The 22,218-nt window shown below is 45.4% G+C and overlaps 2 long non-coding RNA genes across 2 annotated transcripts in view; both read left to right on the plus strand.

The window, feature by feature from the left end:
• LOC140430672 (uncharacterized) overlaps nt 1-22,218 on the plus strand; it is a 211,353-nt gene that overhangs the window by 9,145 nt on the left and 179,990 nt on the right. The window lies entirely within an intron of this gene.
• On the plus strand, nt 1,235-7,612 carry LOC140430673 (uncharacterized). Its single transcript, XR_011949499.1, has 2 exons — nt 1,235-1,404; nt 6,787-7,612. It is a non-coding gene; the product is annotated as an uncharacterized lncRNA (long non-coding RNA).

Raw genomic sequence — 22,218 nt, forward strand, 5'->3', positions numbered from 1 at the left:
TGTGGAATTCACTACCACAGAAAGCAGTTGAGGCCAATGTTTTCAAGAAGGCGTTATATATAGTTCTTCTGGCTATAGGAATCAAAGGATATGGGGGGAAAGCGGTTGGATGAACAGCCATGATCATATTGAATGGCCGAGCAGACTTGATGGGCCGAATGGCCTTCTTCTCCTGCTCCTATTTTCTATGTTTCTATGTTTAACAGCAGAATGTTTTTTGATTAACCTACATAATTGATATGTTATTACACCTTTTATATCTCAAAATAACAGCCCAATTTTGCACTTTGCCAATTTTATTACAGTTTTGATCAACAGGTTTCAATGCATTGCAATATGCAATTAATGTATTTTAATTGCAATATGCAATTAAAGTATTTTCTTAATTGAGCTGCCAACCAGGGGCTGGTTTAGCACACTGGGCTAAATCGCTGGCTTTTAAAGCAAACCAAGGCAGGCCAGCAGCATGGTTCGATTCCCGTACCAGCCTCCCCGAACAGGCGCCGGAATGTGGTGACTAGGGGCTTTTCACAGTAACTTCATTTGAAGCCTACTTGTGAAAATAAGCGATTTTCATTTCATTTACAGATGTAAATAAAGTGTAATTCAAGCACAGTAATATGATAGACATCATAGCATCTCACCATGTTCACGTGTTGTGTTCTGTTTGCTGTACAGCTATTGCCTAGTCACTGCAGTACATTAAATATAGTCTTTTAAACCAAATATATGTACCACATAGAGCTGCCTTGCAACTGGAAGATCATTATACCTAACTGCCTTAAATACTGAATTAGTCTTGTGGTATAAAGTTTGTACTGATCGTGATAGAACCTGATGCACACAAATATACCCACACTGGTATTGAATTTGACAATGTCTACATTTTCACAGGAGATCTTGTGGTGGAGTGAGTAGTGTCCTCACCTCAGAAACTGAAGCTCCGGTCTCAAGTTCCACCCCAAGATTTGCTGACCACAACATAACCAAAAGGGTTGAGTAACCATCTGCCAATTCTTCCAACACACACCAAGGGCAGGCAGCAAGAGCAGGAGACATGCTTGGTCAGTCATCTAAGGGAAAGAAAGTTGGAGCCTCTACCATAGCCCCAGACATGCATGTGAAAGTGTACATTGCCACAACAATTTATACTTCCTGGACGTCCTGAGTGAACTGTAACACGCCACTACATTATAATACACGGACACCATTTCAGGTTTGGCACTAGTGATGTTGGATTGGGCGCCTAACTTTATTCACATCTGTTAAATCATATTTGTAAAAAATGTGTTCATGGGATGTGGATGTGGGTGTCGCTGGCTGGGCGTTTAATGTCCATCCCTGAGGGCATTTAAACGTCAACCACATTGCTGTGGATCTGGAGTCACAGGCAGGTCAGACCAGGTAAGGATGGCAGATTTCCTTCGTTAAAGGACATTAGTGGACCAGATGGGTTTTTACGACAATCGACAATGGTTTCATGGTCCTCATTAGACTTTTAATTCCACTTTGGTAGGAAAAACAGATGGGGACAGATTGGAAAATGTTCTTGTTCATAAGTCACGGAAAGCTATCATGCAGTCACAACAAGTAAGTAGGAAGGCAAATGGTATATTAGCCTTTATTGCAAGAAAATTTGAATATAGGAATAAAAAAGATGTTGCTGCAGTTGCATAACGCCTTGGTGGGACCACACCTGGAATATTGGCTTCCTTACCTGGGAAGGATATATGGACCATAGAGGGAGTACAACAAACGTTCAGCAGGTTAATCCCAAAGGTGGCAGGATTGTCTTATGAGGAACGCTTGAGGACACAGAGCCTGCATTCTCTTGAATTCAGAAGAATGAGTGGTGATCATTCTTCTGTAAGGATAGCAAATGTGGTCCCTTTGTTCAAAAAGGGGAGCAGAGACAACCCCGGCAACTATAGACCGGTGAGCCTCACGTCTGTAGTGGGTAAAGTCTTGGAGGGGATTATAAGAGACAAGATTTATAATCATCTAGATAGGAATAATATGATCAGGGATAGTCAGCATGGCTTTGTGAAGGGTAGGTCATGCCTCACAAACCTTATCGAGTTCTTTGAGAAGGTGACTGGGCAATGTGGAGGAGCAGAGAGATCTTGGGGTCTATGTTCATACATCTTTGAAAGTTGCCACTCAAGCGGAAAGAGCTGTGAAGAAGGCCTATGGTGTGCTCACGTTCATTAACAGAGGGATTGAATTTAAGAGCCGTGAGGTGATGATGCAGCTGTACAAAACTTTGGTAAGGCCACATTTGGAGTACTGTGTGCAGTTCTGGTCGCCTCATTTTAGGAAGGATGTGGAAGCTTTGGAAAAGGTGCAAAGAAGATTTACCAGGATGTTGCCTGGAATGGAGAGTAGGTCTTACGAGGAAAGGTTGAGGGTGCTAGGCCTTTTCTCATTAGAACAGAGAAGGATGAGGGGCGACTTGATAGAGGTTTATAAGATGATCAGGGGAATACATAGAGTAGACAGTCAGAGACTTTTTCCCCGGGTGGAACAAACCATTACAAGGGGACATAAATTTAAGTTGAAAGGTGGAAGATATAGGAGGGATATCAGAGGTAGGTTCTTTACCCAGAGAGTAGTGGGGGCATGGAATGCACTGCCTGTGGAAGTAGTTGAGTCGGAAACATTAGGGACCTTCAAGCAGCTATTGGATAGGTACATGGATTACGGTTAAATGATATAGTGTAGATTTATTTGTTCTCAAGGGCAGCACGGTAGCATTGTGGATAGCACAATTGCTTCACAGCTCCAGGGTCCCAGGTTCGATTCCGGCTTGGGTCACTGTCTGTGCGGAGTCTGCACGTCCTCCCCGTGTCTGCGTGGGTTTCCTCCGGGTGCTCCGGTTTCCTCCCACAATCCAAAGATGTGCGGGTTAGGTGAATTGGCCAATGATAAATTGCCCTTAATGTCCAAATTGCCCTTGGTGTTGGGTGGAGGTGTTGAGTTTGGGTAGGGTGCTCTTTCCAAGAGCCGGTGCAGACTCAAAGGGCCGAATGGCCTCCTTCTGCACTGTAAATTCAATGATAATCTATGATTAATCTAGGACAAAGGTTCGGCACAACATCGTGGGCCGAAGGGCCTGTTCTGTGCTGTATTTTCTATGTTCTATGTTCTATGTAGACGAGGGTAGAGCAGTTGATGTGGTGTATATGGATTTCAGTAAAGCGTTTGATAAGGTTCCCCACAGTAGGCTATTGCAGAAAATACGGAGGCTGGGGATTGAGGGTGATTTAGAGATGTGGATCAGAAATTGGCTAGCTGAAAGAAGACAGAGGGTGGTGGTTCATGGGAAATGTTCAGAATGGAGTTCAGTTACAAGTGGCGTACCACAAGGATCTGTTCTGGGGCCGTTGCTGTTTGTCATTTTTATCAATGACCTAGAGGAAGGCGCAGAAGGGTGGGTGAATAAAGTCGGTGGTGTTGTCGACAGTGTGGAAGGATGTAGCAGGTTACAGAGGGACATAGATAAGCTGCAGAGCTGGGCTGAGAGGTGGCAAATGGAGTTTAATGTAGAGAAGTGTGAGGTGATTCACTTTGGAAGGAATAACAGGAATGCGGAATATTTGGCTAATGGTAAAGTTCTTGGAAGTGTGGATGAGCAGAGGGATCTAGGTGTCCATGTACATAGATCCCTGAAAGTTGCCACTGAGGTTGATAGGGTTGTGAAGAAGGCCTATGGAGTGTTGGCCTTTATTGGTAGAGGGATTGAGTTCCGGAGTCAGGAGGTCATGTTGCAGCTGTACAAAACTCTGGTACGGCCGCATTTGGAGTATTGCGTACAGTTCTGGTCACTGCATTGTAGGAAGGACGTGGAGGCTTTGGAGCGGGTGCAGAGGAGATTTACCAGGATGTTGCCTGGTATGGAGGGAAATCTTATGAGGAAAGGCTGATGGACTTGAGGTTGTTTTCGTTGGAGAGAAGAAGGTTAAGAGGAGACTTAATAGAGGCATACAAAATGATCAGGGGGTTAGATAGGGTGGACAGTGAGAGCCTTCTCCCGCGGATGGAAATGGCTGGCACGAGGGGACATAGCTTTAAACTGAGGGGTAATAGATATAGGACAGAGGTCAGAGGTAGGTTCTTTTCACAAAGAGTGGTGAGGCCGTGGAATGCCCTACCTGCAACAGTAGTGAACTCACCAACATTGAGGGCATTTAAAAGTTTATTGGATAAGCATATGGATGATAATGGCATAGTGTAGGTTAGATGGCTTTTGTTTCGGTGCAACATCGTGGGCCGAAGGGCCTGTACTGCGCTGTATCGTTCTATGTTCTATGTTCTATGATCTCATTGAAATGTACTAAATTCTTATAGGGTTCAACACAGCATAGAAGAAGGTGGTGAAGGCTGCAACTAAAAACAAAATGCTGGAAAATCCCAGCAGGTCTGGCACCATCTGTATGGAGAGAAAAGAGCTAACATTTCGAGTTCAGATGGCCGCTTTGACAAAGGGTCATCTGGACTCGAAACGTTAGCTCTTTTCTCTCCCTACAGATGCTGCCAGACCTGCTGAGATTTTCCAGCATTTTCTTTTTGGTTTCAGATTCCAGCATCCGCAGTAATTTGCTTTTATCTGATGATGGCCGCAACTGGAGTATTGTGTGCCGTTCTGGTTGCCACATTACAGGAAGGACGTTATCGCTCTGGAGAGAATGCAGCCGAGGTTTGCAAGAATGTTGCCAGGGTTAGAAAAGTGTGGCTACGAGGAGAGATTGGATAGGTTGGGGTTATTTTCCTTGGAATAAAGAAGGCTGAGGGGTGACTTAATTGAAATGTACAAAATTATGAGGGGAAGAGATAGAGTGGACAGGATAAAATTGTTTCCCTTGGTGGAAAATTCTAGAACCAGGGGACTTAGATTCAAGATAAGTGGCAGAAGGTGTAGAGGGGACATGAAGAAGAACGTTTTTATGCAGAGGGTAGTGGGACTCTGGAATTCGCTGCCTGAGTTGGTGGTGGAAGCAGAGACCCTAAACTCTTTTATAAGATACCTGGATCTGCACCTTAAGTTCCCTAAGCTACAGGGCTATGGACCGAGTCCAGAAAGGTGGAATTAGAAAGGACACCTGAGTGCTCTCGGACTGGCATGGACAAGATGGGCCGAATGGCCTCCTGTGCTGGAACGTTTCTATGATTCTAACAGTGTAGGCGCAGGAAGGATGTTTCTCCTGGTCGGGAGTGGCTAGAACCAGGGGACAGAGTGGTAGGCCATTTAGGACTGAGATGAAGAGGAATATCTTCAGTCAGAAGGTGGTACCTGTGGTGGTATGTATTAGGGGTCATGTGGGACTGTGAAGCCGTGATGCTATTGGCTGACAGATCCCGGGTCCTGGTTGGCTGTTGACCCCTGGCTCCGCCCTGAAGGCGGAGTATAAGAACCCGTGCTTCTCCCCGCAGCTCCATTCTGTTGCTGAACTGCTGGGAACAAGTCTCGCTTAATAAAGCCTCATCGACTTCATCTCTACTCGTCTCTCTCGTAAGTCATTGTGCGCTACAGTACCCTCCTGAAATTCTCTACCCCAGAGGACTGTGCAAGCTCAGTCACTGAGTATGTTCAATGCAGATTTCGACAGATTTCCAGATGGCAACAATATCAAGGGATACGGCAATAGTCAGGGAAGATGGCGTTGAGGTAGAAGATCAGGCATGACCTGACTAAATGGCAGAGGAGACTCGAGGGACTGAGTGTCCTATTCCTGCTCCAATGGTACTAAGTATTCCATGTGTAATTACACACAGGCAGGGCGAGTCAAAAAGTAAAGAAATGTTTTTACATACAAACAAATTACTTTTAAATACATTTACTGGTAGGTAGGTAAATGAGGCAGCAACTTTGCACAGAGCATGATCTCATTAATGCCAGAATACCAGTTAATTTGAGTTTGATGGTGTTTGTTGTGGAATGAGTGTTGGCCTGAACGTCAAGCAGTTGTTTGATTAGTGCAATTTTATCTTGAACGTAGACTATAGACAATGGCTGTGTAATGCATTAAAACATTCACTGGGCACTAATATAAATGGATTCCTTCAATCATCGTGTCACTGCCCTGTAACTATACTCTCTATCCTGGAAGGTGTGGTCTGCAATACTATTTATGGAAGTACCTAATGAAATGAAAATCGCTTGTCACAAGTAGGCTTCAAATGAAGTTACTGTGAAACGCCCCTAGTCACCACATTCCGGCGCCTGTTCGGGGAGACTGTTACGGGAATCGAACCGTGCTGCTGGCCTGCCTTGGTCTGCTTTAAAACCCAGCGATTTAGCCCTGTGTGCTAAACCAGCCCCTATTGGTTAGCATTGTAAGGATTTTAATGTAATTTCTTAGTAAAATTCTGTATAGATGCATTTTGAACTGTATGTTTTATCAAGGCCCATAACGAGTGCAAATGCTACGGAGATGTGTGTAAGAGTCCTTCCCATTTATTCTCTGTTCCTTCGCTTATTTTCCCTTTTAGTTTTGCCGTTACATTTTAAGGCAAGCAACCTGTATGAGCCATCTTATATTTCAAGCATCTTTAATTCAAGCAGGAAGAATCCGTAAGGCTGTGCTGGTTTAAACAGAACCTGCAGACTGGCCGGCATCAACTACAGAGAGATGGGTTGCAGCTCGATTTGATTGATTGGCTGTGGCCAATAAATTGGCCCAAAAGGCTGTGTTCTACCCGGTAACAGGTGTTGATTGGCTCTGATCTCACAGAAATGTTTTTCAGTGTCACAAGGTTTAAGTTTGGTATTGGTTTTGATTCTTGCAGCCCGGTGAAGAGATCCAACTAACTCTCTCCAGAAAGATCTAGATAACTCTCTTCAGAGGGCCAGTGTGAGGGCTGAGTCTCTATCCAGAAAGCCTCTTGGCGCTCTCTCCTGGAACTACAGAGGCCTGAAGACAAACCACAAACTGAAAGCAACGTTTTATGTGAAATACGATGAGTCTCCAGCAAACGCTGTGAACAATGTAATTCTCTCCAAAGAGCTGCTCTCTTGTCCGGTATTCTTGAAACCGCAGATACTTGAATGAATCCACAATAAAAGCCTTAAACTGAAGGCTGGGATTGAAGCAAAGCTGCTAAAATAATAATAATGTTAATAATCTTTATTATTGTCACAAGTAGGCTTACATTAACACTGCAATAAAGTTACTGTGGAAAGCCCCTAGTCGCTACACTCCGGCGCCTGTTCGGGTACACAGAGGGAGAATTCAGAATGTTCCAATTACATAACAGCAAGTCTTTCGGGACTTGTTGGAGGAAACTGGAGCACCCGGGGAGAACATACAGACTCTGCACAGCGGTCCAAGCTAGGAATCCAACTGGGACCCTGGCGCTGAGAAGCAACAGTGCTAACTACTGTGCTACTGTTACAAAAACACCATCTGAAGCACAGACCCTTATCTTTTGACTTTCATCCTTATTATTTTTCACCCCTCCCCCCTCCCTGTGTGTGTCTGTCTTGTTTCTGTGGGTTGAGTGTAGAGACAGTTAAAGTGGAGGTCAACAATTAAATGATAGTTAACAGTTGCATTTACTGCATATCTTATAGTTCTTGTGATAAATAAACAGTAATTGTGTTTAAACTTACAAACCTGGTGACTGCAATTATTGGACAGCCAAGGGCCAAAGACTTCAGATATTTTTATTAAAATGGTCAATTTAGTTGTGTTGTGACTCCAGGGTATGTGGGGTTGGAATTGACCACGCACTAGCCCAGAGTGTCATAACATGTGGTAGAATTATCAGTTGCAAAGTGCTACTGCCTTTGTGCCTTCTGAGTGAGCTCTTTGTTAACAGTGTTGCGAAAACAAAGGTAGCTTTAAGGCATTTATATTTGTATGGGTAAATATTAGAAATAAGGTATAGTTTTAAGTGGATTGAATATAATATTTCTGTGCCTGGAAGGGTAAAATTTATAGTTATATTCATGTTGGAAAAAGACATTTGCATGTGTGGGGGTTGATTATGTTCCACATGTGTTTCTATTGTGCTTAGAGAGCACATGAATAATAAATAAAAGGTATAAGTATGTAGGGGTTGCTTACCAACTGGAGCCTTGGAGGGTACAGAAGCTTTTTAAAGTTTTAATTACTCCAATTTGATTACAGTTGGAGATATGAAGTGAGAGAGAAGGCATCTCTCACAGCTCTGTTAGAAGCAGTTGGTTTGGAAGGTTACAGAGGGAACAACTCTCTCAGCTCTGCTAGAAGAAAAGCCATGCCATGGCATAATGGCTAAAAACACAAGTACAGGGATCTGAAGAGCAGCTAGATAAGATAACTTGAGAAATGAAAAGAAGTGTCCAAGAAGTCTGGAGTTAAGTGTACAGAGACCAAGGTGCTGTTCAGAAGAATTCAAGGAAGAGTGAACAAAGTGTTATGAGTTGAAGAGACAATTGCAGTAACCAGATTTAAAATGGGACAATAGCCTTTAAAGGTAAAACAAAAGTCTGATGCCATCTTAATTCATCTGGTCATTAAAAGTTAAAGTAATAGCGTGCAGTTTGCACAGCGGTCAAGACAAAGACATTCTAAAGGGGTTGGTGTGAAATCTTGGACTGGATTCACTGTTCAAAATGGAGAGGAAGCTTTGTTTAACAGTGTCATTTGAAAAACCTGGTCTTGGGTTCAGAATTAAACCACAAAGGAAAAGTATTCTTATGAGAGAAGATTTTAACGTATATTTCTGGGAGTGAAGTTTGAAACTCTCATGTGATCATCATCAAGGGGAGGATGTGTGTGGATTCTGAGGAGAAATCCACAGACACAAATTTGGGATCAGAACATAGTGTGTATTTGACCATAGTCATTTTATATGTTTAAAAGGGACTTTGTGTTATTGAAACCATCTTAGATTAAGATGTACTTTATAACCCTAAAACCTGTATATAATTGATAAGATAAGGGAGGGGGGAAGGAAAGGAGTATTATAATCCAATTTTTAAATGTTTAATCAATGTTTCTTTCTTGTTAACACTAATTAGTGGTCCACGTTAAAGTTGTGGTCTTTTGCGTCAGGGCTCCATTCTGGGATCTTCCCATTCAGTTAGAACACCAACTAGGGTTGTAAAAAATGTGGGGGCTCTTGTGGGATTTCAAACCGTGGATTAAAAGGTTATTGGATGCTGATCTTTTTTTGTCTACTATCTACATATTGTGTACGTTCCCTTGGCCACAGAAAAGTATGTTTCACTATACTTCAGTACATGTGACAATAAATCAAATGAAATCAATTAGTAATAATTTGTTGGGAAATTTTGAAACATGGAAAGCAAGTGACTGGATGCTGAATAATAAAACTTGTCCTGGGATTTATTGTTAAATGATTGCACGTGTGAACCTTTTAAAGAAGTAAGTGAGGTACTGAAATACTGGGCAGAGGAATTGGAGTCACTGTGAGGTATATTGTAGAAGTTAGAAACCAAAATCGCGTTGGAAGCTGCCAGGTCTTGCTTAAAGACGGAGGATGTGACTTTACAGAAAGTAACCAAGAGTCAGTTAACAGAATTGGCAGTTAAATTGGAGTTGGGATTACCTGCCGGGTAAAGAAAGTTGACATTACTGAAAGCATTTAAAATTGCAAGAGTTCTCAGATAGACAAAGTTCTCTGAAAAGTGAAGCAAATAAATTGGCTAAAATTCAATCACAAATAGAAATAGAAATGAACAAACCTGAACTAGAGATTCAAGAAAAGCAAAAAAGAAGGGAAAAGAGAAGAAAGAGACAAAGAGGGAACTTTTCTAAGGGAATTGGAAATGGAGAAGTTAGTAGAGACCGAAGAGGAGAAAGAGAGAGAATTTCAACTTAAAATGCTGGAAGTTAAAGCAGAGAAGTTAAATAGAGCAGGTTGAGGAAGGAAATAGTTCTAGGCATGAACCTCGTGTAGAAATATACACAAGCACTTCCTACATTTGAGGAAAAGGATGAGGAGGCATTCTTTATTTATTTTGAAAAGGCAGATAAACACATGAAATTGCCAAAATAAATTTGGACTTTACTTTTATGAAGTAGACTGGTGGGTAGAGCTAGTGAAGTGTGCACATCATTGTCAGAAGAGGTATCTGTAGATTATGATGTAGTAAAGAAAGCTATCCTTAGGGCATATGAGTTGGTTCCTGAGGCATACAGGCAGCCTGGACAAACACATATTGAATTTGAGAGGGTGAAGCAAAATCATTTTGACCATTGGAAATGGGCTTTAAAGATAGAGAGAACATATGAAGCCCTTGGAGAGGTACTTCTTTTAAAATAATTTAAATATTCACTTCCTTCGGTATTTAGGACACATGTTGAGGAATAAAAAGTTACAACCGCTGGACAGGCAGCAGAGTTAGCTGATGATTATGAACTGGATCATAGAACCAGACCTTTTTTCCATCTTCCTTTTAAACATAAAAACGATAGAAAGTGGGAAGGACAAATGAAAACAGTGAAGAAAGAAATGGAACAGTTGGGAATGGTCAAGAAATTTCACCTCAGATCTTTAAGGAAGGTGCTGAGGGTGGAAGTGACATTTGGAGGTTTAAGTGTTTCATGTTTTATGTTTAAATGTTTTTCTCTTGTTGTTAAAGCAACAAGGTCCTGTGGCTCTGTTCCTCTTCATTTTATTAAAAAACAGTAAGTTATGGTCTTTTGAGCCAGGTTTCCATTCTGGGATCTTCCTGTCCAAATATAACACCAACTGGGATCATAGCACAGCCACTTGAGCAGAGAAAAGCAATATTTCACCTTCATTTGTTCATTCTCTGAAGGGTAATTGAAAATCCATTTGAACCATAAAATTCCTACCATGCAGATGAAGGCCATTTGGCCCATCAAGTCTGCACCTACCCTTTGAAAGAGCAACCTATCCAGGCCCCCGCCCTATCCCCGCAAATCCGTAACCCCATCTAACCCGCACATTTAGACACTAAGGGCAATTTAGCACATCCATCCCACCTATCCTGCACATCTTTGGATTGTGGGAAGAAGCCAGAGCAGCCGGAGGAAACCCACGCAGACACAGGGAGAAAGTGCAAACTCCACATAGACTGTCACCCAAGGCCGGAATTGAACCCGGGTCCCTGGCGCTGGAAGGCATCAGTGAGGCAGCAGTGCTAACCACTGAGCCACATGCTGCCCATCTGGTTAATATATGTTTTGCTTCACATCATTTATGAAATGAAATAATGCCGGAAATGCATTCTTGCTGACAATGGCAATGAAGTACTCCACCCAGTACAACATGGAGGGATAAGGTCAACTATTTGGTTAACAGTGAACAGACAACACATCAAAAGAAAAAATACAACTAGCAGAGGGCAAGTACATAGTACTGATTGTAATGTATAGAAAACAATCCATTATATAAAAGTGCCGGCGAATAATAAGAATAATAATCTTTATTAGTGTCACAAGTAGGCTTACATTAACACTGCAATGAAGTTACTGTGAAAATCCCTTAGTTGCCACACTCCTCGCCTGTTCGGGATACAGTGAGGGAGAATTCAGAATGTCCAATTCACCTAACAAGCACGTCTTTCGGGACTTGTGGTAGGAAATCGGAGCACCCGGAGGAAACTCACGCAGACACGGGGAGAACGTGCAGACTCCGCACAGACAGTGACCCAAGTCGCCCAGCATTGAACATTTACATACTGTCTGCCAACAAAGTCCTGCAGGTAAATGTTGGAAACTACTGAAAGAAGAGGGTAAGCCAGAAGGAGCACCGAGAAATCAATAGCGCAGGGAATAAAAGCCACTTTAAAAACCATCATGTTATATAAAACGCACATTCATAAAACAGTTGTTAACCCAAACCCAGCGTAAAAACAAAAGCAAAATTGTTGTGGCCAAGTGTATCCACTTGGGGTGCAATTGGTGAGCCAGGTGCAAATTACACTCAAAATTGCTCTGGTTTTAGTATTTTCTCAACTTTCTGCACAATCCCATTTATATATCACCAAACAAAGGCTGTCATCACCCAATACAATAATGCAATGTTTAAATACTTAAAATAAATAAATTTAGAGTTCCCAATTAATTTTTTTCCAAGTAAGGGCAATTTAGCATAGCCAATCCACCTAACCTGCTCATCTTTGGGTTGTGGTGCTGAGACCCACGGAGACATGGGGAAAATGTTAATGTGCAAACACCACATGGACAATGACCCGGGGCCGGGATGGAACCCGGGTCCTCAGCGCCGTGAATGTTTAAATACTTAATCTAATAAAATAAAGTATTTCTTAAGAGGGTAGCTGAGAATGCATTTATCACAAAAATGCGCTTGTTCCATTCATGTACAGTAGTCAGTTTCTTAGTACATTCAAGAAAAGTGTTCAAAATCTTTTAAGATGTACTTCTCAGTATCTGTTGCTTAATTTTGAGAGCCTGCTCAAAGAGCTGTAAATGGGTGCCACTTGGGAAACACACAGTGATGATGAAATTATCCTGGGGGCATGGTAGACTTTTGGGCGGGGCAGTAAGGTGTCTCTTAAACTAGTGCAAAGGATAGTGGAAATTTGATATATTCTGAATGTAATTTGCACTTCAAATTTCTTGATCTCTCGCACTGGTTTGGCTCCGACTGAGCGAATTACACTGAAAAACCATTGCAACCTAAAGGGAACTCCTGCCCAGTATAGTTTGGATGCATAGCTATGCTGAGTTTGTTCTTGGGATGGGCATGACACTGGCTAGTCCATTCGTTGCCCATCCTTCATTGCCCTGGAGAAGGTGATGGTGTTCTGCTTACTTGAACCACTGTAGTCCATGTGGTGTAGGTACACCCTCAGTGTGCATTGGGAGTTTCAAGATTATGACCCAGCGACCGTGAAATCAGAATGGTGAGTGGCTTGGAGGGGAACTTTCATGTGGTGGGATTCCCATGTGTCTGCCTCGCTTGGCCTTCCAGTTGGTAGTTGTCGTGTATTTGGAAGATATTGCTTAAAGAGGCTTGGTGAGTTCCTGCCGTGCATCTTGTAGATGGTCACACTGCTGCCACTGTGCGTCAGTGGTGGAGGGAGTGAATGTTTGTGGGTGGGGTGCCAATCAAGTGGGCTGCTTTGTCCTGGATGGTGTTGAGCTCATTGAATATTGTGGAACTGCACTCATCCAGGCAAGTGGAGAGTTTTCAATCATACCCCTGACTTGTGTCTTGTAGGTGGTGGACAGGCTTTGGCGAATCAGGATGTGAGTTACTCCCCACAGGATTCTAAGCCTCTGACCTGCTCTTGTAGCTACAATATTTATATGGCTGGCCCAGTTCAATTTTATAAAGTTAAACTTATAGTATAATAACAACTTATATTTACATAGCACCTTTAACAAGTTAAAATGTCCAAAGGCACTTTACATAAACATCATCAAACAAAATATGACACTGAGTCACAAAAGGTGATAGTAGGTCAGATGAATAAAGGCTTGGTTAAAAAGGAGATTTTAAGGAGTACCATTTAGGGGAGAAAGTGATATCGAGAGGCAGAGAGGTGTAGGGAGAGTATTCTAGAGTTTAGGATCAAGGTAATGGAAGGAGCCACTGCCAGTGATGGAGTGATTAAAATTAGAAATGTTCATGAGGCCTCAAGAGGTACTAACCAAGGGCTGCTGACTGGATACTGTAGAGTGTTTATATATTGGGGCAAACCCCTGGTACCATGTGTTGTTCTCTGCCTTGCTCTTTCCGGATGGCTTCGATGTGTAGTGTTGATCAGAGCACAACGAGTCTTGTAAATCAACAAAACTATTTTATTAAACACTACTAACTGGATTCAACACTTATCCCTAAGAAACAAACAGTTGATTGATCACACATAAACTATACTCACTGTACTCATCTACATCTAACTCACTAACATAATAAACTTCTCTCTTGCTCTCTCACTATCTTCAGTCCTTTTAGCCAGCTCCTGCTCCTCCCACCTACTCCAACATTCTGTCCCAAAAGGCTCTGCATCATCCCGTATATACCTCTGAGACTAGTTCCCTCTAGTGGTTCTCTGTGTACATTTTAGTAACTCTTTACTGGCATGTATAATAATACCACAAAGGTAACCCCATCTGAGGCTAAAGTTTCCCCTCCAATAACAGTATAGGTACTTGCTGGAAAATGGTAGATCCTGAAGCAGATCCATAGTTACCCAGGTCTTGCATTTTTTAAAAAATCATTCCTAGGATGTGGGTGTCGCTGGTTAAGACAGCATTTTTTTTCCCCCCAAAGGCTCTTGGGAATATGCTGGTGAGCTGTCTTCTTAAACTGCGGTAGTCCATTTGGTATCAGTACACCAACAGTGCTGTTAGCAAGGGAGTTTTAATTCAGTAACAGTGAACGATAATGGTAGCACAGTGGTTAGCACTGTTGCTTCACAGCACAAGGGACCCGGGTTCGATTCCCGGCTTGGGTGACTGTCTGTGCGGAGTCTGCACGTTCTCCCTGTGTCTACATGGGTTTCCTCCGGATGCTCCGGTTACCTCCCACAAGTCCCGAAAGACGTGCTTGTTAGATGGATTGGACATTCTGAATTCTCCCTCAGTGTACCCGAACAGGCGCCGGAGTGTGGCAACTAGGGGTTCTTCCACAGTAACTTCATTGCAGTGTTAATGTAAGCCTACATGTGACACTAATAAAGATTATTATTATATAGCTCCAAGTCAGGATGGTCTGTGTCTTGGAGGGCAGCATGCAGGTTTGAGAGTTCCCATGTGTCTGCTGCAATTGTCCTTATAGGTGGCAGAGGTCACAGGTTTGGTAGGTGCTGTTAAAGGAGCCTTGGTGAGTTGCTGCAGTGCATCTTATATATGGTACACACGGATGTACACTGCATCAGTGCTGGGGGGAGTGAATGTTTGTGGATGTGGTGCCAATCAAGCGGGCTGCTTTGTCCTGGACAGTATTGAGCTTCTTCAGCGTTGTTGGAGCTGCACTCATCCAGGGAAGTGGAGATTATGCCATCACACTCCTGACTTGTGTCATCTATTTTCTAGTATCAGAGGGAGATAGATCAGGGCATGCTGCACAGTAGCATAAGTCGGAATCTCTGGGAGATACCATTTAAAACTTTGCACAACATGTACCTTTTGTCCACCTTCTTTCTCTTGATGCCCACATGCACTACTGATTGCCTGAAGCAGCAGATGCCCCCTGCAGTGAATTGGAAGGAACTTGCAATATGGAATCTTAATTTTACATTGCCTTGGATGAGCCATAGCACTGTCATAGCTGAATCAGAAAATAATGGGTTCAAGACTAGAGTGCTTAATCTTGTGTGAGATTTTCAGTGCAACACTGCTGGAACCGATGTCTTTTAGATGAGACATTAAATACAGGTTGCATCTGCCCTGAATTGTCATGAATGCTCCTTTGTAAAGTCTGAAGAAGAGGAGGGGAATTCTGCTCTTCCTGGTCAATATCCCTCTTCAACAAACACCAGTAAAAATAGATTATCCAGCCATTTATCTCACTTCTCCTTGTGGGTCTGTACTTTGGGCAAATTGATTACAAAGGTTGCCTACATTAAGATGGTGACTAGACATCAAAAGTACTCATTGGTTATCAGTGCTGGGGGATGTCAGAAGGATATGAACAGCGCTATGTGCGTCAAGCATCCCTGAAATGGGAACCTCAGGCTAGATCATTATGAGTAAATTGAAATCTGACCTTATTAATGCAAATTCTAGCTCTGCAAAGAGACAGGTTTAAAAAGGCAGTTATTGAAATGATCCCATCCTGGTCTATAAATGTGGTACAGCAGAGTTGATTGCTATAATGTAGGCCTGGAGTAGGTATCTGGATCCTCGCAATCTGCTTTGTTAAGACCACTGAACAGGGAAAGTTGGGAGCTTCAGGTTCGGGATTATTAAGGAGGGATAAAGCCTTTGAAAGGGGAAGGAGGAGGCTCAAAAGCATTATAGTAAGAAATGGTGACAACAAGAGATGATGAACGAGGTAACAAAGTGCAGTTCGGATCATGGAAAAATGAAACCAAACTGGTAATCATGGAAGAGTGGCACTAATACGAACAGAACTTCCATCCTGTGAGCCTCTATATGAATGGTATAAGGTGTGGAAATCTACTTCCAATATCGATTTCAAATGCTGTGGTAGAAACTGAAATGACCAGTGACAGAAAGTTCACCCTGTCTGTGCAAAACTTTCCGTAGCCTTAAAGGATCTGTTGATTGTTTCTCTCCTTGGGCGAAATTCTCTGGTATCGGCGCGATGTCCGCCGACTGGCGCCCAAAATGGCGCAAATCAGTCGGGCATCGCACCGCCCCAAAGGTGCGGAATGCTCCGCATCTTGGGGGTCCGAGCCCCAACCTTAAGGGGCTAGGCCCGCGCCGGACGAATTTCCGCCAGATGGCGGAAAAGGCCTTTGGTGCCCCGCCAGCTGGCGCGGAAATGACATCTCCGGGCGGCGCATGCGCGGGAGCGTTGGCGGCCGCTGACGGCATTCCCGCGTATGTGCAGTGAAGGGAGTCTCTTCCGCCTCCGCCATGGTGGAGACCATGGCGAAGATGGAAGGGAAAGAGTGCCCCCACGGCACAGGCCCGCCCGCGGATCGGTGGGCCCCGATCGCGGGCCAGGCCACCGCCTTGTCCCGCCGGTAAGGTAGGTGGTTTAATCTACGCCGGCGGGACAGGCATTTTGGCGGCGGGACTTCGGCCCATCCGGGCCGGAGAATCGCGGGGGGGGGGGCCCGCCAACTGGCGCGGCGCGGCGCGATTCCCGCCCCCGCCGAATATCCGGTGCCGGAGAATTCGGCAACCGGCGGGGGCGGGATTCACGCCAGCCCCCGGCGATTCTCCGACCCGGCGACTTCGCCCCTTGTTTGAGGGAGCCAGCAAAAATACAGCTTTAAGTTATTTGCAGATGTTAAAATGAGATAGGTGTATTGAAAGGAAATGTAACCAGTTGCAGGCCACTAATTAATTACCGAATAAGCTGTTGAGGCCATTGGTATTTTGTTGACCTCAGTTCAGCAAAGGTATTGCTTAAACCTCAAAGGGAGAAATATCCTTGAAACCCAAGGTAGCTTCTATTATGCTCGCGTCCTGTTCACCACACTATTATGGATAGAACTCTGCTTCTTTTTTTCAGAGAAGACTCTGCCACTGTCAACACATGGTGTAAATCCTGACTACTCACTTAGTTTGTGTGTAAAAAATTGGTATAATATGAGAATTGTTTCTGTTTTTTGAAATGACAAATGAAACATTCACATTATCACACTATTGTTACGGCACAGGAGCAGTCCATTCGGGCCGTCCGCGCCAGCTCTCCAAATGAGCATTGTGACTTACATGCTTTTCAGTTAATTATTTCCCATAATTGAGGTTAACTGTTAGGACTGGGCAACATTACCTCAGTGTGACAGAGATTAAAGCATGTATCAAATCTGTTTACAGAAACTGTCGTCAAGCAGCTCACACATGAGCAGAGGGTGTCCAAGGAAAGTAACAGTAAACTGTAAAGTGTGGTAAGCAGCAGGATAAAGGCCGCTGATACTTTGCTGACACGTTTGAGCCTTTTCAATTCTGGGTTAAATGGGATGCCTGGTAAACACAATACAAACAGAAGCAGGAAAGCAATAAGTGTAGCCAAATGAAAGAGTGGCACCACACTCTAACCTCCTCATTGATGGTTGGTGAAATAGAGATGGTGCAGAATGAGGTGATAGCACAGTGGGAGGTCTGTTTAACAGGTCAAGGCACTTTCTTTATAGGGCAGCATAGCATCGTAGAATCCTTATAGTGCAGAAAAGGCCATTTGGCCCATCAAGTCTGCACCGACCCTCTGAAAGAGCACCCTACCCAGCCGCCAGCCCCCCCCCCCCCCCCATTCTACCCCCCACCTAACCATTGGACACTAAGGGTCAATTTAACATAGCCAATCCACCTAATCTGCATATCTTTGGACTGTGGGAGGAAACCAGAGCACCCGGAGGAAACCCACACAGACACGGGGAGATCGTGCAAACTCCACACAGACACTGACCCAAGGCTGGAATTGAACCCTGTACCCTGCCGCTGTGAGGCAGCAGTGCTAACCACTGTGTCACCGTGCTGAAGGATGTTGGAAGGATGCAGAGGTAGAGGATTTAAGGGTGAAGCTGTTACTGGCGGTGCCAGCCTGCGGTTAGCTGCCGTGACATTGCAAAAGTTGGCACAACTTTACTGGCTGTATGCTGGATTAGGAAGTCATTGGCAATTGGATGGATATATGCCTGTTAATGTAGGTGGAAGGTGGTGGCGGGTGACCTGGGTTTCCTCTGCTGGAGACCGATGTACCTGGTATCCCTCCATTAATACTCTTTCCTTCCAAAGATGTGAAGTAAGTGGGATATCCACTGGGAAAGTCATTGTTCAAATATCATGGATATGCCAAAAAAAAAGGCACAGCCAAAATTCATGACCTAAAGCTTCCCGATCAAGAAAGTTGAAAGAGGAAAGGAAAAAGGAAAAAAAGAAAGAGAATCTTAATCTTAAATACACTTCAATAAACGATAAAGTCCAGCAGCTCTTCAATTTTATTCGGCCCATCAAATCTGCACCGACCCACTTAAGCCCTCACTTCCACCCTATCCCCGTTACCCAATAATCCCTCCTCACCTTTTTGGACACTAAGGACAATTTAGCATGGTCAATCCACCTAGCCCGCACATTTTTAGACTGTGGGCGGAAACTGAAGCAACCGGAGGAAACCCACGCAGACACGGGGAGAACGTGCAGACTCCGCACAGACAGTGACCCAGCAAGGAATCGAACCTGGGACCCTGGTGCTGTGAAGCCACAGTGCTGGCAACGTGTGCTACCGTGCTGCCCCAAATTTAACGTCACAGAGGGACGTGGCCCAGTCCCTGTGCCCCATGACTGTGAGCATTGAGACCTTGGTTGAGACGAGAGTGGGTCTCCAGGACCGGCAGCGTCAAGTGATGATGGAGTCCCTGGAGCTCACTCCAGCCGCATCCTCATCCAAGAAGTAGCCCGGGGGCCATCGGGCATCCCGAGGGAGGAAGAGGTGATGGGGCCCATGCCGGTGACTCCCGCTGTGGAGGTGCTGGAACACCGTAGCCTCTGAATCTCCCCCTCCTGTCACAGGTGCAACTGATGGGCAGTGGGCAGAACAGGGTGGCACCATGTCACCTGTAGCACCCAGAAATCGGCTGGGCCTATCCAGGCCTGGTCGCTCCAGAGGACAGCCACCAAAGGGGACACAGGTCACAGGGCGGAAACTCTGCAGACCACCTTCATAGCCGATATACCGCTTGGGGGCCCATCTGGGAGGAGCATTAGATCACATATGATGAGAAAGTTATATTCCAGTTAAGTTGGCATGGGTGCAGCACACAGGTTAGCAATAGGGGCCAGGGCACAATACCTATATATAGCACAATAAACACCTGTTCACCGACATTCTAAACTGCCTCGGTCCTCTATCTGAAGGGCGTGAGGGATGGGCTGGGCTGGGTGGGAAGACTGTGCTTAATGGGGAGGGGGAGGCAGGGTGGGAGGCTGGTGGTGCGGGGTTTAGATGTTGGAGGAAGGTATGGGGCAGGGAACCCAAGGCAGTCTGACCTTCCCCCCTGGTGTTGGGGGCGTCATGTGGTAGGGCCTACTCGATGAGGGACCCATCACTTCTCACAGCCCCATAGCCGCCTCCGCATCCTGAACCTTATCCCACCTCGCCTCCCCAGAAGGTCGATGGGACCATGAGATGGAATGGCCAGCCCGCTTGTAGGGATCACCTGGGTGGATCGTGGAATGTGGTACTGAAGGCAGGGGTCAGTTGTGGGCAAACGATGTGGAGCACCAGAGCTCCTCGCACAGTGGGCCGTCACCATCCTCCGCCCCATGGACCAGACCTGCTGATACTGCCGACCCAGGGCCAACACCCCATAGTGATGCTGGTGGGAAGTCCGGAGGGGGTGGAGGTACTGGGGTGGGGGGAATGAAGTGCAGAAAGAGGGGACAGGGTGGCTGGGCTGCCGGTGGCCCGGCCTCCTAGTTGGTGAACCTGGAGGTTATGAGGTCCTCCCATGCACGGTGGCCCTGGGGCACACGTTGTGTGGCCTCCCGTGCCTACCCGTGCCCCATGACCTGCCCATCCTGGCCATACTCTGCATCCTCCTTGTCGGATGAGGCCTGGCGTTCCTCTTCCTCCTCCAGCATGTTCCTCCTCTGCAGCGCAATGTTGTGCAGGACACAGCAGGCCAGCACAATGTGGGGGACCGCCTTAGGGCTGTATTGGAGAGCCCCACCAGAGCAGTCCAGGTATCAGAACTGTATCTGTAGGACACCTATGCTCCACTTAATGGTGCTCCTGGTTGCTGCTTCCTGGTTGCTGCATGGGTGTCATTGTAACAGTTCTTCGTGTCGGTCTGCAGCATCTGGAGAGGCATCATTAGCCACGACTACAGTGGATAACCCCTGTCACCCAAGAGATAACCCCTCGCCCAAGGGAGTGCCGCGAAGGTATCAGGCACCGTAGAGTGAGCCAGGACGTATGCGCGTGCATGCTTCCGGATATTGGGCACAGACGTGCACGATATGCATCCGGTAGTCACACACCACCTGTACATTCATGGAGTGGAAGCCCTCCTTATTCATGAAGGACACCCCCCAATGTGCCAGTGCCCATTGAGGGACATGTGTCCCATCGATCATCCCCTGGACCTGGGGGATGTCAGCGATGGCGCCGAATCCTGCTGCCCGAGCAACATGGTGTGCTTGGTCCACATCAAAGTGTATATAGTACATAGAACATAGAACATTACAGCGCAGTACAGGCCCTTCGGCCCTCGATGTTGCGCCGACCTGTGGAACCACTCTAAAGCCCATCTACACTATTCCCTTATCGTCCATATGTCTATCCAATGACCATTTAAATACCCTTCGTGTTGGCGAGTCCACTACTGTTGCAGGCAGGGCATTCCACACCCTTACTACTCTCTGAGTAAAGAACCTACCTCTGACATCTGTCTTATATCTATCTCCCCTCAATTTAAAGCTATGTCCCCTCGTGCTAGACATCACCATCCAAGGAAAAAGGCACTCACTGTCCACCCTATCAAATTCTCTGATATAGTGTGCTGCCTGGTAGTATAGGGCATCCGTGACGGTACAGATGCACTTGTGCATGGACATCCCGGACAAGCCCCCGCTCAGCACCTAGAGGGACCCCATGGCAAAGAGGTTCAGGGCGAATGTCAACTTGATGGCCACTGGGAGCAGGTGTCCTCCCCCATACCCCCACGGTTCCACTACATCTTTATTTGGCACAGATTTCACACGGTCTCCCTGGTTATCCAGAGTCTTCAGCAACACGCTCGGACTGGCAAAAGAGTCATATTTAAAGGGATGCAGCAAGATAAAGTTGCCACAGCACGGGAGGGGACACATGGCTGCCCCTGAGAAAGGAATAGAGTGCCTCAATGCCAAGTGACATAAAAAAGAGAAGGGATGGTATTCTTGATTCTGGAGCCTGCCAATGCAGATACTCATATTATATGGAAGGAAGTGGCATTTGCAGTCCATCACGCCTCCACTAACCTTTGGAATGTTTGAAGCAATTTAACAACCTTGTAAAGTCTGCAAAGGTAAGTGGCACGCCAACTAAGTGCCAGTACTGCCTAGGGTGACCCTTAGAGAGAAGTTTTCACTCCCTGCCCTCAATAATTAGGATTGGTTCGACTTGATCTGCCAGAATGTATAATGTTTTATATATCTGGCCCTGGGAATACAAACTTGTCCACTCTGAACTTTGCACTCACTAGTTCAGATAATCGGGTGAATACTCCACTGGCAGGATTCTTTGTTCAGCCGGCAACACACTCCGCCTGCGGGTTTCCCGGCGATGTTGGGTGGCCACAATGGGAAATCCCATTGGCCAGTGGCGGGAACGGAGAATCCCGCTGCCGGCGATGGCATGAAGCCGAGGAACACGCGGCTGGGGAGGCAAAGTGTTTTCGAGGATGGAACAGGACAGTGTTGATGATGAACTACCACTGGATGAGTCATTGAGAACAGAAAAACTGAAAGGTATAAGTTTGGAAGTGCAGACTTCCGAATGTTCATCAGTCACTAAAGGTTAACATGCAGATGCAACAATAAAGAAGAAAGACAAATTGTATCTTGGCCTTTTTCTCAATGGGGTTTGAGTTCAGAAATAAAGATGTCTTCTCCCACTCTCCCTGGTGGGGAGTGTGCAGAAGAGCAAAATGAA

The sequence above is a fragment of the Scyliorhinus torazame genome, chromosome 10 (assembly GCF_047496885.1).
Source record: "Scyliorhinus torazame isolate Kashiwa2021f chromosome 10, sScyTor2.1, whole genome shotgun sequence".
Classification (NCBI taxonomy): domain Eukaryota; kingdom Metazoa; phylum Chordata; class Chondrichthyes; order Carcharhiniformes; family Scyliorhinidae; genus Scyliorhinus; species Scyliorhinus torazame.